Here is a 15,034-nt window from a genome sequence, read left to right on the forward strand (position 1 = left end):
CTATTTTTTTTTTTGAAGGATTTCTTTTGTATTAAAGATTTGTTTTTTATCAAGAAAATGGAACTAAAAGTTAAGAAGTCTAAATTTGATACTAAATTCTTTTTATTAACTTTTGAAAATATGGAAAAAAAATTCTGACATGATTTCTCAAATGGTGAGTGATAAGCTGTTAAAATACATTGGACTGAGCTATAAGAAAATAAGTAAGTGTAGTAAGAAAAGTTTTTGCGAGATTATTAAAGCACAAGCCACTTTGTAATGTATTTAGTGTGGGAGAATATATGTGGGACCTTGCTATACCGTGAAAGGATAATGTTATTGGTGTGATGATTATGGGCACTAATCGAATGATAGAATGTTCATTGTGTGGACATGGATAGTGATATATGCTCAAAGTGGAAGTAGATAGTTTGAGTCAATAAAGGAGGTCCTTAAAGTGTCTGATGATACAACTGGTATAATTTATTTTATTTTTATATGTTGAGTTTTTTGAAGATTTCCTAAGTGATTTATATATGACATAGATTTTTTATTTTCAAATCAATTTTGATTTGGCGTATTATAAATTCGATTTTAATTTAAGAATGCTCTCTCCCTAATAGACTGATATAAAATATTAACACTGGCATTTTTTAAGGTGGGGAGATAATAATAACCCAAAACATGAAAATGTGCTTTACAATGGAATATTTAAATTAGAATGTTGTGGTGTTGAGATTGTGAGTGCCAAGGCACTAAACTTTGAGAGTAAGGGTGCTCAAAATCACCATCATTGCATTCAAGCCTTTTCTATAGTAATTTTGAACTCAACATACAGCTTTATGGTGTTGGGTCAGAGTGGTGTGGAGCTAGGCCACTAATCATATTTTTATATTTATTTTATTCTAAATCCTAAGCATTAAGCCATCACTATCTCATCTCTTCCCCATTATCCAGGGCTTGCTCAGGAAAGAAAAGGGAGAAGAGGAGATGAGATAGAAAAGAGAAAGGGGACTTTTGGGCATTTTTTTCATCATTTTGGTCGGGATGTTTATTCTACTCATAGTAAGTAACCTTTACACTGCACCTTTTTTTAATGATTTAGATTTTATTGTGTTTTCTTTCTCCTAAATGTGATAAAAAGGTTATATCTCCCATTTTAATATTTTTTACTACAAAACTTTGTACATGAGATATATTTCATTAATATTAGCATTTTTATTGAAATATTTTTAAATTTCATTAGGTAAAATGACATTTATGCATTTATAAAGATATTGTATATTTTTATATATTTTGTGTATTTCATACATCATTATATTTATAGACGAAATGATATTATTACTACAAGATAAATATAACATTTACATGTAGGGAAAGAAGATTGGATGTTAACACTACAATTAATGCAAGTTAGCTATTAAATGTAATACCCTATACAGGAGGGTGGGATGACAGACTTTCCTTTAAAGATGATTTGTGGTGTTATCATGGTTATAATACATAATTGATGACTGAATTATGCCGGCGGGTAGAGGGTGATGACTCTTAAATAATTATTGAAAGTCACTTCTGAATTAACTTATAATAATGAATATTATTGGTAAGATAAAGATCGATGACCATTTAGTCGACAGTTGAGATTACATTAAAAATTGAAGACCAACCGGGTGATAATTAGGGTGGGAGGATGAAAAATACTACATTAAAGTTAGATGTCCTATCTTATTCTTTATAATATTATTCAAGATTGTATTCACATGATAATGCATTGAACTGATTGATAGATTGATTGATATAGTATATTGATGGATAATAATACATGATAAAATGATTGATATGATTAATAGAAGAATATTGTAGAACCATCAACTTAAAATTGCTAGAAAATTAGTATTGTTTCACTGAAACCCATGTTATAGATTTATAGACTTTTTATTGATCATATTGATTTATACTACTGATTGATTGATTTTGATTAGAATTATAAATATTGATTCTTTTGCCTTACATTGAAGGCAGCGGTGAGTTTTAATTACTAGTTAGGCTTTTATGCTCTTATATAGTTTTATATGATTTTAGGTAAAGGTAAGGAACCTGCAGTTTGAGATTTAGTAATAATTATAGTTTTGATTTTATTTTAAGTTCTTTAGTTATATGTATTCTTTTGTAGCCTATCATGACTATTATATATATTATTTTAAAAAATGGTTATAGAATACAAATATTTACTATAAGAATATAATAATATTTTTCCTATTCTTATTTGGTTATAAGTGAATGATTAGTTGTTATTAACTGAAAAAAAAAATGACTAGAATTAACTAAAAAAGACAATAAAGTGAAAAGAAAAGGAATTCTTCTACTTTAGATCCCAAGGAGTGACACACCTAATACACGTACACATAAGTGGATTTAATAAAAAAATTAACTTTTAAAACTTTTGTTAATATAAATTGATAAAATAAATTTTATTGTACTATGTGATCCAAATTTCAAGAATCCAACCAAATCAATTTTAATTAAGTGTTTTTTTAAATTAATAATTATGAACTAACCATACTATATTGTTAGAGTTACATTCAAATTAAAAACATCACATAACCTTTTTTTCTTAATTATATTAATTCAAAAATGAAATTGTTCACATGACATGATGTCTATCATGTCATACTATGTGTTTTCTAATTTTGTATAATTAAGTAGTTAGAATTAAGGGATGAATTGATATGCATCAAGCTTAATTGCTTATATTTGCTTATGTAAATCAAAACATATGATTGACCATAAAAATTTATGTATACAAACTATTAGCCCCATGAACTTTGGTGTAGGACACTTTTATTTTGATGATAACAAACACATGTGTTTGATGTGACTAATATTTCAAATTTAGTGTTTCAGGTCTTCATAGACAATCAAGCCAAACTAAGGAGGAAGCTAAATGTTGAGTGGAGACTGAGTTTGGGGTACTTTTCTTTTAGATATTTAACAATGATTTAATCACAATAAATGTGCTCACTAATTAAATAATTTCATGTGATTAGATAAATTATTTTTATCTTGATGTGAAACTAAGTTTATTTAAGGTAAGTTTGCTAACTAGCTCAATTTGTGTTTACTGGTTCTTTTATTGGCATGTCTCGTGACTTCATATGATTTCAATTTTCATATTTTATAATTTCACAATATTTATTTTTAGAATTTTCACTTAAATTTTCATAATTTTAAAACTTCCTAAAACTTTCCTAATATAACTCACATACAAATTTTATATTTTATTCCTCTTTCATTTCCTTCATTTGGAATATTATTTTTTGAGATTGTGCATGTTAATTTGTTATTAATTATGTTAATTAAACTTATATAATTTAATTAAGTTTATTAACTAATAAATTAACATCCTCCCATGTCAAAATTCCTTTCCTACCCCTCCTCCGTCTCCTTGATAAGAGGGCGAGGCTCTCCTCCTCCCTTGACTAAAAAAATAATGTTATCCCTATTACGCCTCATCAATCCATGAGATCAATTCTTATTGTAATATTTGAATTCCCTCTCACCAAATCCTCTTCGGCTGAAATTTCCCACTGGATTTTTTTCTTCCTCTAGCCCTTATTAATGCCTTCATATTTTATTTTAAAGCCTGATTAAACATGATAAAATTTAATTTTAATATTTTCCCTTCATTCAAATTACTTATTTACAATATTCCCCCCCTAATCCTTTGGATTACTTAAGGCTAAAAAAAATTCAGTACAATCCTAATCTCTCCTTGTGTTGCCCGAAATTCTACTCCATCCTGGTTAGCCAAAATTTGCAATCTTTTTGTGAGAGAAACCTAAATCTCCCCACCTCAATTCCTTCTCCACCTGAATCTCCAGCCATTCTTTTCATTTCTTTGGAGGATCTTTCAACTTTTCTTGGAGGAAACCTAGCGGGGTGATGGCTTTCCCTTGGATCAAGATTTGGTGACTTCTTGCTAAATTTGCTTTATCTGATCCAAAGTTTCTATAAGAACTTTCTAATTTTTTTATTAAGACTTCTATTTATGTGATTCGTAATCTCATCTTTACATCTTATTCACAAATATAGAGAGATATAGAATGATTGTAATTCTTGGTGCAAATTAGTAATATTTCTTTACGCTTAATTTAAATCAAATTTGAATCATCTTCTGACCTTGTGCGTGAATCTTTTGAAGTGATTTTATTGTTATGGAAATTCCATCATATCAATAATCAAAATTTTATTTTTCCATCTTTTATTTAGGTCAAAATTATCTATAAATATCAGAAGTCCTTTTTTTTTTCAATCATCTTTGGATTTTTAGGTTATATGTTTTGGATCTAGTTTCAATCTATTTGAGAATATTTTTATTTTGTTTTATTATTTTAGAATCATCATCTTATTTATAATATAGTTCATATTTTTTCCATAATTTATGAAGATCAAATTCTATTGGATTATTGAGTTAACTAGTTGAGATTTTCTAGTGATAATATTTGTACGACTTTTTTTTGTTCACTAGTGGCTATTTTATTAAATATTTTTGGGAGACTTACTTGATATATATTATTTGTATTGTTATTTATGTAAATCATACACTTCTAGATTCTTTTGATTTTTAAAATAGTAATTTTGGTTGGTTCTTTTAGTGGATGCTTGGTATATTGTGTATGCTAGTCACCCACATCTTGATTTGAAAAGTTTTGTGAAACCATTTTTACTATTTATTTTATAAATTAGATCTTTAATAATTTAAAGATTTGAAATCATTAATATATTATCTTAAGATCAAATCTGAATATTTTTATTGTAGACATTTTTTCATAAAATGTTATGATTATATATCATTTTGTGAGTTAGTGACTTGTTGTGGAACTTGGCCTTTCCTTGTGTTTGAATCACCTTTGGTTTAGCTTATATATTTCTCTATATATCATCTAAGACATATTTAAACACATTTTTATAGAAATTTAAAATTATATAATAGCACTTTTTGGTTTGAATTTTGTGTAAGACTAGTTGCCTTTGGCTTTAGTGTGATTTTCAACTAGTATTGCCATATCTTTTGAATTATTTTGAGTTTGTCTCAAATAATTTTTTTTGTGCTAAGTTTTTGTCATCGTAATATATTTTTTTATAAAATTTCTAGCAATATATATTTTGCAAAATAGCATACATTTCTCAAATACATATGTTACTTCATTGCCCACATTACCTAGTCTTGGAAAATTTTTAAAGGTTTTAGAAAGATTTATCTTATTTATTTAGAATAATTATTTATTGGTTCAAATTTAATGTGTTTTAAAAGAGTAACTAATGAAAGTGGGTTATGGTATAGGATACTATGTCAAATCAATATGCACACGCACTAGACAAGATTTCAAAATTAGATGCTTTTATTAATTTGCCAAAGCTAAATTTTTAATCTGATTATATTTGTGATTCATGTGTGCATGATAAACATCATAAGTCATCTTTTAAAAATAAAAAATATGATTTCTACATCTAGAACGTTAGAGCATTTACATATTAATTTTTTGGACCTATTAGTACTGTGAGTTTAGGTGGCAAGACTTTTTGTTGAGTTATTATAGATGACTTTTCTAGGTTTACCTGGGTGTTGTTCCTTGCTCATAAAAATGATTGCTTTGATGAATTTAGAAATTTTGTGAAGTTAATTAAAAAAGAAAGTGGTTTAGAGATTAATAGAATGCAATCATATCATAATGGAGAATTTGAGAATAAATATTTTGAATATTTTCTTAAAGAGTTAGGAATTAAGCATATTTTTTTAGCACCTAGGACTCCCTAGTTGAATCGAGTTGTTGAAATGAAGAATCAAATATTAATTGAACTTAGTAGATCTATGTTGAATGAATACAATCTTCTTAAATATTTTTGGGCAGAGGTAGCTAATACCACCTATTATGTGATTAATAGAGTTTATTTGAGACCAATTTTAAAGAAAACCCCTTACGAATTATTCTTTCGAAAGAAACCTAAGATTCATTATTTCCATATTTTTTTATGAAAATTTTCATCTTAAATAATGGAAAGGAAAATTTGATTCTAAGTTTGGTGATGGTATCTTTCTTGGTTATTGTATGTTTGGAAGAGTATAACATATCTTTAATAAAAGAAAGATGATTGTTTAAGAATCTATCCAAGTTATTTTTTATAAGAATTTAGTACATGAGAGGAAAGATATAGTAATTGAGGAATAATTATATAAAATAAAAAAGATTAATTTGGAAGAACAAGTGAATGAGTTTTTGCCTAAGGAAAGGAAGTTTAAGAAGAATCATACAAAGGAGTTGATTATAGGAGACCCATCCCAAGGTGTAGTAACTAGGAAGCATAGTTGGGATGAGGTTAATCATGTTGCTCATAATTGAGCCTAAGAATTTTGAACAAACTTTTTCTAATAATTAGTGGATAATTTTTATGGAAGAAGTACTTAATCAATTTGTAAGAAATGATGTTTGGGAATTAGTTCCAAGACCTGATGATCATAATGTTATTGGAACAAATGGGGTCTATAGGAATAAGTTAGATGATTCTGGTGTGGTTGTTAAAAATATAGCTAGATTAGTTACACAAGGGAATACATAGGTTGAGGGAATATATTTGAGGAATCCTTTGCATTGTAGTAAGACTAGAAGCCATGAGGTTGCTCCTAGCTTATTCATGTTACAAAAACTTTGAAATTTTTTAGATGGACACCAAAAGTGCCTTTCTGAATGGGTTTATTATCTAGTATGTCTATTTTCCTAATCATGTTTACAGATTAAAGAAAGCTTCATGCGGTTTGAAGCAAGCTCCAAGGGCTTGGTATGAGAGATTGAGTGATTACTTTAGTGACCGTGGGTTTAGAAAGGGTATAGTAGATACCAACCTTTTCCTTAAGAATGTAGATGATGATCTTATTATGGTTCAAGGAAACTCCATTGACCAAAAATATTATAGGAGCATGATAGGATCATTTCTAGACCACTGTCACTTCCCCTAATATTATGTTTCTTATTTGTTTGTGTGCTCAATTTCAGGCTGCCACCAAGGAATCTAATTTAATGACAGTTAAGCATATATTCTGGTATCTTATAGACACTAGTAGGCTTATCTTGTGGTATCCTAAAAACTCTGCAACATGTGACTTGGTTTCTTTCTCTGATGTTGACTATGACAGATGCAAAGTAGATAAGAAAAGCACATCAGGAACATGCCAATTTTTAGAATCTTTTCTTATGTCTTAGTCCTCTAGGAAGTAGTATTATGTGGCTTTATCCAGTACTAAGGATGAATTCAAGCTGTTGGTGGTTGTGTAGCTCAGGTCCTTTGGTTAAAGCAATAGTTAAAAGACTTTGGTGCTAGGTTAGACCACATTCTTGTTAAGTGTGTAACACTAATACTATATTATTAACAAAGAACCTAATTCAACACTTAGGGACCAAACACATTGAAGTGGGGCATCTTTTCATTCATGGTCATGTTTTTAAAGGTAATGTTTGCATTGATTTTGTTTCTACTGTTATTCAAATCACTGATATTTTTGCAAAACCATTACAAGAAGAAAGATTTTGTACTTTACATCGAATACTTAGAATGTTGGATCCTTCTCTTTGATTTTGGTTCTCATGAACATGCTTTTATTAAATTTTCATGTTGATAATGAGGGAGAAAATATTCAATTATTTATATGATTTCACTCGATTTGGTTTCTTAATTTATCACATGCATAGAATTAGAGGGAGATTTTATTATGAATATTGGGTTTTTACCTTCTTGCTAAGACATTTTGAGCAATTCTTACTATATATTTGTTCCATGTATGAATGAAGTTTACTTTGCACCTTCACTCTATAACAAAAATAAATAATTCTTTGTCATCATTAAAAAAAGGGAAGATTGTTAGCACCATAAGCCTTGGTGTAGGCCACTTTGATTTTGATAATAATAAACACATGCTTGGTGTGACTAATGTTTAAAATTAGTGTTTTAGGTCTTCATAGATGATCAAGCCAAAACATAGAAGAAGTTGTTTAAAGCATGGGGGGATAATAGATTTGGGGTACTTTTTCTTATAAACACTTAATAATGAATTAATCAAAATGAATGTGCTCACTAACTAAAAGATTTCATACATATTTTATATCATATCATCAAGCATTAGATAACTCTTTTTTATTTTGATATAAAATTAGGTTTATTTATGGTATGTTTCCTAACTAGTTCAAATTGTGCTTACCATTTTTTTTTTTTTGAATGTCTCATGACTTCATGTGATTTAAATTTTCATACTTTATCATTTCATATTATTTAATTTTGGAATTTACCCTTTAATATTTATGATTTTTAAAATTCCAAAAACTTTCCTAAAATAACTCACATACAAATTTTATATTTTGTCCCTCATTCGTTCTCTTCATTTGGATTAATACATGGTTGGGTTTGTGTGTGTTAATTAGTTATTAATTATGTTAATTAAAATTTTTGGAGTTTAATTAAGTTTATTAAATAATTAATTAATGAACTCACATTCCAAAATTCATTTCCTACCCCTTCTCCATCTCCTTGGCCGAAATCCCTCCTTAGGGATTTTATTTTAGGAAATCCCTCCTCCCTTGGTCAGCCCACTCTATTAAATTCCTTTAATTATTTTTTATTAAATTAATTTGATCCCTATTACACCTCATCAAACCATGAGATCAATTCTCATTGGAAGATTTGAATTCCCTCTCTCTTAATCCTCTTTGGTCGAAATTTCCCATTGGATTTTCTCACTACAGGAAAACAGCTCATTTCCGACAGAATTTCCGGCGGAAAAAAATTCGTCACAAATTCCGGCGGATTTTCCGACAGATTTCCGACGGAAAATTATTAACGAATTTCCGACATATTTTTTGACTGGTTTTCCGACGGATTTTTTTCAAAGGACTTTCCGGCGGACTTTCCAGCGAATTTCCGACGAAAATTAAAAAAATTAAGTTATAATTTAATAACTTATTGTCAAATTATGTCAAATTAAATATTTTCTATTTTAAAAAATAACTTAAATTATAGAATTTAATAACTTAAATTATAACAAAATAAAATAAATTATCATTTAATAATTTAATAAAAAAATTAAATGATTAAAATTAAAACTTACACTTTCTAATTTTTAATTAAGACTTGTGTTTTTGCGATTCATAATCTCATCTTTACATCTTATTCACAAATATAGAGAGATATAGAAAGATTGTGATTCTTGGTGCAAATTAGTAATATTTCTTTATGCTGAATTTAAATCGAGTTTGAATCATCTTGTGACCTTGTGCGTGAATCTTTTGAAGTGATTTTATTGCTGTAGAAAATCCATCATATCAATAATCAAAATTATATTTTTCCATTTTTTATTTAAGTCAAAATTATCTATAAATATCAGAAGTCTTTTTTTTTTTTTTAACAAGTTGTGGATTTTTAGGTTATATGTTTTGGTTCTAGTTTCAATCTATTTGTAGTTTTATTTGAGATTTTTTTTATTGGTTTTATTATTTTAGATTCATCATCTTATTTATGATTTAGTTCATATTTTTTCCATAATTTATGAAGATCAAGTTCTATTGGATTATTCAATGTTATTGAGTTAACTAGTTGAGATTTTCTAGTGATAATATTTGGAGACTTGTTTTCTTTCACTAGTGGCTATTTTATTAAATATTTTTGGGAGACTTACTTGATATATATTATTTGTATTGTTATTTATGTAAATCATACACTTCTAGATACTTTTGATTTTTAAAATATTAATTTTGGTTGGTTCTTTAAGTGGATGCTTGGTATATTGTGTATACTAGTCACCTACATCTTGATTTGAAAAGTTTTGTGAAACCATTTTGATTGTTTATTTTATAAATTAGATCTCTAATAATTTAAACGATTTGAAATCATTACTATATTATCTTAAGATCAAATCTGAAATATTTTTATGGTAGACATTTTTTCATAAAATGTTATGATTATATATCATTTTGTGAGTTAGTGACTTGTGAAACTTGGCCTTTCCTTGTGTTTGAATCACCATTGGTTTATCTTATATATTTCTCTATATATCATCTAAGACATATTTAAACTCATTTTTCTAGAAATTTAAAATTTTATAAATAGCACTTTTTGGTTTGAATTTTGTGTAAGACTAGTTGCCTTTGGCTTTAGTGTGATTTTCAACTAGTATTGCCATATCTTTTGAATTATTTTGAGTTTAAGTCTAAAATAAATTTTTTGGTGCTAAGTTTCTGTCATCGTAATATATTTTTTTTATAAAATTTCTAGCAATATGTATTTTGCAAAATAGCATACATTTTTCAAATACTTTCGTTACTTCATTGCCCACATTACCTAGTCTTGGAAATTTTTTTAAAGGTTTTAGAAAGATTTATCTTATTTATTTAGAATATTTATTTATTGGTTCAAATTTAATGTCTTTTAAAAGAATAACTAATGAAAGCGGGTTATGATATAGGATACTATGTCATATCAATATGCACACACACTAGACAAGATTTTAAAATTAGACGCTTTTATTAGTTTGCCAAAGCTGAACTTTAAATATGATTATATTTGTGATTCATGTGTGCATGATAAACATCATAAGTCATCCTTTAAAAATAAAAAATATAATTTCTACATCTAGAATGTTAGAGCATTTACATATTGATTTTTTAGACCTATTAGTACTGTGAGTTTAGGTGGCAAGACTTTTTTGTTGAGTTATTATAGATGACTTTTCTAGGTTTACCTGGGTGTTGTTCGTTGCTCATAAAAATGACTTCTTTGATGAATTTAGAAATTTTGTGAAGTTAATTAAAAAAGAAAGTGGTTTAGAGATTAATAGAATGCAATCATATCATGATGGAGAATTTGAGAATAAATATTTTGAATATTTTCTTAAAGAGTTAGGAATTAAGCATAATTTTTTAGCACCTAGGACTCCCTAGTTGAATCAAGTTGTTGAAAGGAAGAATCAAATATTAATTTAACTTAGTAGATCTATGTTGAATGAATACAATCATCTTAAATATTTTTGGGCAGAGGCAGTCAATACCGCATATTATGTGATTAATAGAGTTTATTTGAGGCCAATTTTAAAGAAAACACTTTATGAATTATTCTTTCGGAAGAAACCTAAGATTCATTATTTCCATATTTTTTATGAAAATTTTCATCTTAAATAATGGAAAGGAAAATCGTGGAAAATTTGATTCTAAGTTTGGTGATGGTATCTTTCTTGGTTATTGTATGTTTGGAAGAGTATAACATATCTTTAATAAAAGAAAGATGATTGTTTAAGAATCTATCCAAATTATTTTTGATAAGAATATAGTAGATGAGAGGAAAGATATAGTGATTGAGGAATAATTATATAAAATCAAAAAGATTAATTTGGAAGAATAAGTGAATGAGTTTTGGCTTAAGGAAAGGAATTTAAGAGTAATCATCCAAAGGAGTTGATTATAGGAGACCCATCCCAAGGTGTAGCAACTAGGAAGCATAGTAGGGTTGAGGTTAATCACGTTGCCCATAATTGAGCCTAAGAATTTTGAACAAGCTTTTTCTAATAATTAGTGGATAATTTTTATGGAAGAAGTGCTTAATCAATTTGTAAGAAATGATGTTTGGGAATTAGTCCCAAGACTTGATGATCATAATGTTATTGGAACAAAATGGGGTCTATAGGAATAAGTTACATGATTCTGGTATGGTTGTTAAAAATATAGCTAGATTAGTTACACAAGGGAATATATTTGAGGAATCCTTTGCACTTGTAGTAAGACTAGAAGCCATGAGGTTGCTCCTTGCTTATTCATGTTACAAAAACTTTGAATTTTTTTAGATGGACACCAAAAGTGCCTTTCTGAATGGATTTATTATCTAGTATGTCTTTGTAGAGAAATCCCCTGGTTTGAATTTCCTAATCATGTTTATAGATTGAAGAAAGCTTCATGTGGTTTGAAGCAAGCTCCAAGGGCTTGGTATGAGAGATTGAGTGATTACTTTAGTGACCATGGGCTTAGAAAAGATATAGCAGATACCACCCTTTTCCTTAAGAATGTAGGTGATGATCTTATTATGGTTCGAGTATATATAGATGATATTTCATTTGGAAGGACCAATGAATCTTTGTGCACTAAGTTCTTACCTTTGATGGCTAGTGAATTTGAGAAGAGTATGATGGAAGAACTCGGCTTTTTCTTGGGGCTTCAGGTAAAGCAACTTAAAAATGGCACCTTCATCAGTCAAACTAAATACACTCTCAAATTAATTAAAGAGTTTGACATGAAGAGATTCAAATCAAGCAAAACCCCCATGAGCCCTTTTATTAAATTAGATTTAGATGAATCAGGAAACTCCATTGACCAAAAGAATTATAGGAGCATGATAGGATCATTTCTAGACCACTGTCAGTTCCCCTATTATTATGTTTCTTATTTGTTTGTGTGCTCAATTTCAGGCTGCCACCAAGGAATCTAATTTAATGATAGTTAAGTATATATTCTGGTATCATATGCACTAGTAGGCTTATCTTGTAGTATCCTAAAAACTCTGCAACATGTGACTTGGTTGCTTTCTCTGATGTCGACTATGGTGGATGCAAAGTAGATAAGAAAGCACATCAGGAACATGTCAGTTTTTAGAATCTTTTCTTATGACTTAGTCCTCTAGGAAGTAGTACTATGTGTCTTTATCTACTACTAAGGATGAATTCAAGCTATTGGTGGTTGTGTAGCACAGGTCCTTTGGTTAAAGCAATAGTTAAAAGACTTTGGTGCTAGGTTAGACCACATTCTTGTTAAGTGTGATAACACTAATACTATATTATTAACAAAGAACCTAATTCAACACTTAAACCAAACACATTGAAGTGGGGCATCTTTTCATTCGTGGTCATGTTTTTAAGGTAATGTTTGCATTGATTTTGTTTCTATTGATTTTCAAATCAATGATATTTTTGCAAAACCATTACAAGAAGAAAGATTTTGTACTTTACATCGAATACTTAGAACGTTGGATCCTTCTCTTTGATTTTGATTTTCATGAATTTCATGCTTTTATTAATTTTTCATGTTGATAATGAGGGAGAAAATATTCAATTATTTGTATGATTTCACTCGATTTGGTTTCTTAATTTATCTCATTCATAGACTTAGTGGGAGATTTTATTATGAATATTGGGTTTTTACCTTCTTGCTAAGACATTTTGAGCAATTCTTGCTATATATTTTTTCCATGTATGAATGAAGGTTACTTTGCACCTTCACTCTATAACAAAAATAAATAATTGTTTGTCATCATTAAAAAAATGGAAGATTGTTAGCACCATAAGCCTTGGTGTAGGCCACTTTGATTTTGATAATAATAAACATATGCTAGGTGTGACTAATGTTTCAAATTAGTGTTTTAGGTCTTCATAGATGATCAAGCCAAATCATAGAAGAAGTTGTTTAAAGCATGGGGGGATAATAGATTTGGGGTACTTTTTCTTATAAACACTTAATAATGAATTAATCAAAATGAATGTGCTCACTAACTAAAAGATTTCATACATATTTTATATCATATCATCAAGCATTAGATAACTCTTTTTTATTTTGATATAAAATTAGGTTTATTTATGGTATGTTTCCTAACTAGTTCAAATTGTGCTTACCATTTTTTTTTTTTTTTGAATGTCTCATGACTTCATGTGATTTAAATTTTCATACTTTATCATTTCATATTATTTAATTTTGGAATTTACCCTTTAATATTTATGATTTTTAAAATTCCAAAAACTTTCCTAAAATAACTCACATACAAATTTTATATTTTGTCCCTCATTCGTTCTCTTCATTTGGATTAATACATGGTTGGGTTTGTGTGTGTTAATTAGTTATTAATTATGTTAATTAAAATTTTTGGAGTTTAATTAAGTTTATTAAATAATTAATTAATGAACTCACATTCCAAAATTCATTTCCTACCCCTTCTCCATCTCCTTGGCCGAAATCCCTCCTTAGGGATTTTATTTTAGGAAATCCCTCCTCCCTTGGTCAGCCCACTCTATTAAATTCCTTTAATTATTTTTTATTAATTTTTTTTCAAATTTTTCTTGACATTCCGGTGAAAAAAAATTACGCCAGAAATATTTTTCCTTCGGAAATACGCCGGAAATATTTCCAACGTATTTTTTTGCGCCGGAAGGCCTTTTACGACGCGCGTCAAACCGGCGGAAATATTTCCGCCGGAAATCCGCCGAAAATGTTAATTTCCGACGGATTTTGGTCAATTTTCCGGCGAAAATGTCTGCCGGAAAAAGATGTTTTTCCTGTAGTGTCTTCTTAACAAATTTTCATCTAGCCCTCATTAATTCCTTCCTATTTTATTTTAAGGCTTGATTAAATCTAATCAAATTTCATTTTAATAATTTCCCTTGGTTCAAATTGCTTTCTTACAATCTTCCCTCCTAATCCCTTGGATTACTTAGGGCTAAAAATAATTCAATTCAACCCTAAGCTCTTCTTGTGCTGGCTAAAATTTTGCTCCATACTCCCTTGCCAAATTTTGCAATCTTTTTGTGTGAGAAATCTTAAAGATCCCCACCTCAACTCCTTCACTTGAATCTCCAACAACTGAAAGGCATCCTCCAGCAATTCTTTCAATTTTCTTGGAGGATCTTTCATTTTTTCTTGGAGGAAAGCTAGTGGGGTGAAGGCTTTAGCTTGGATCAAGATTTGGTAACTTCTTACTTAAATTGTCTTTATCTAATCCAAAGCTGCTGAATGAACTTTCTAATTCTTTATTTATACTTGTGATTATGTGATTGATAATCTTATCGTTACATCTTATTTATAAATCTAAAGAGATATAGCATGATTGTGATTCTTGGTGCAAACTAGTAATCTTTCCTTGTGCTAAATTTAAATCTAGTTTGAATCATCTTGTGACCTTTTGTGTGAATATTTTAAAGTGGTGTTATTGTTGTAGAAACTCCATCATATCAATTAAAAAAGACTTAAACTTTTAGAATAAA

The sequence above is a fragment of the Dendrobium catenatum genome, unplaced genomic scaffold, assembly GCF_001605985.2.
Source record: "Dendrobium catenatum unplaced genomic scaffold, ASM160598v2 fragScaff_scaffold_665, whole genome shotgun sequence".
NCBI lineage: Eukaryota > Viridiplantae > Streptophyta > Magnoliopsida > Asparagales > Orchidaceae > Dendrobium > Dendrobium catenatum.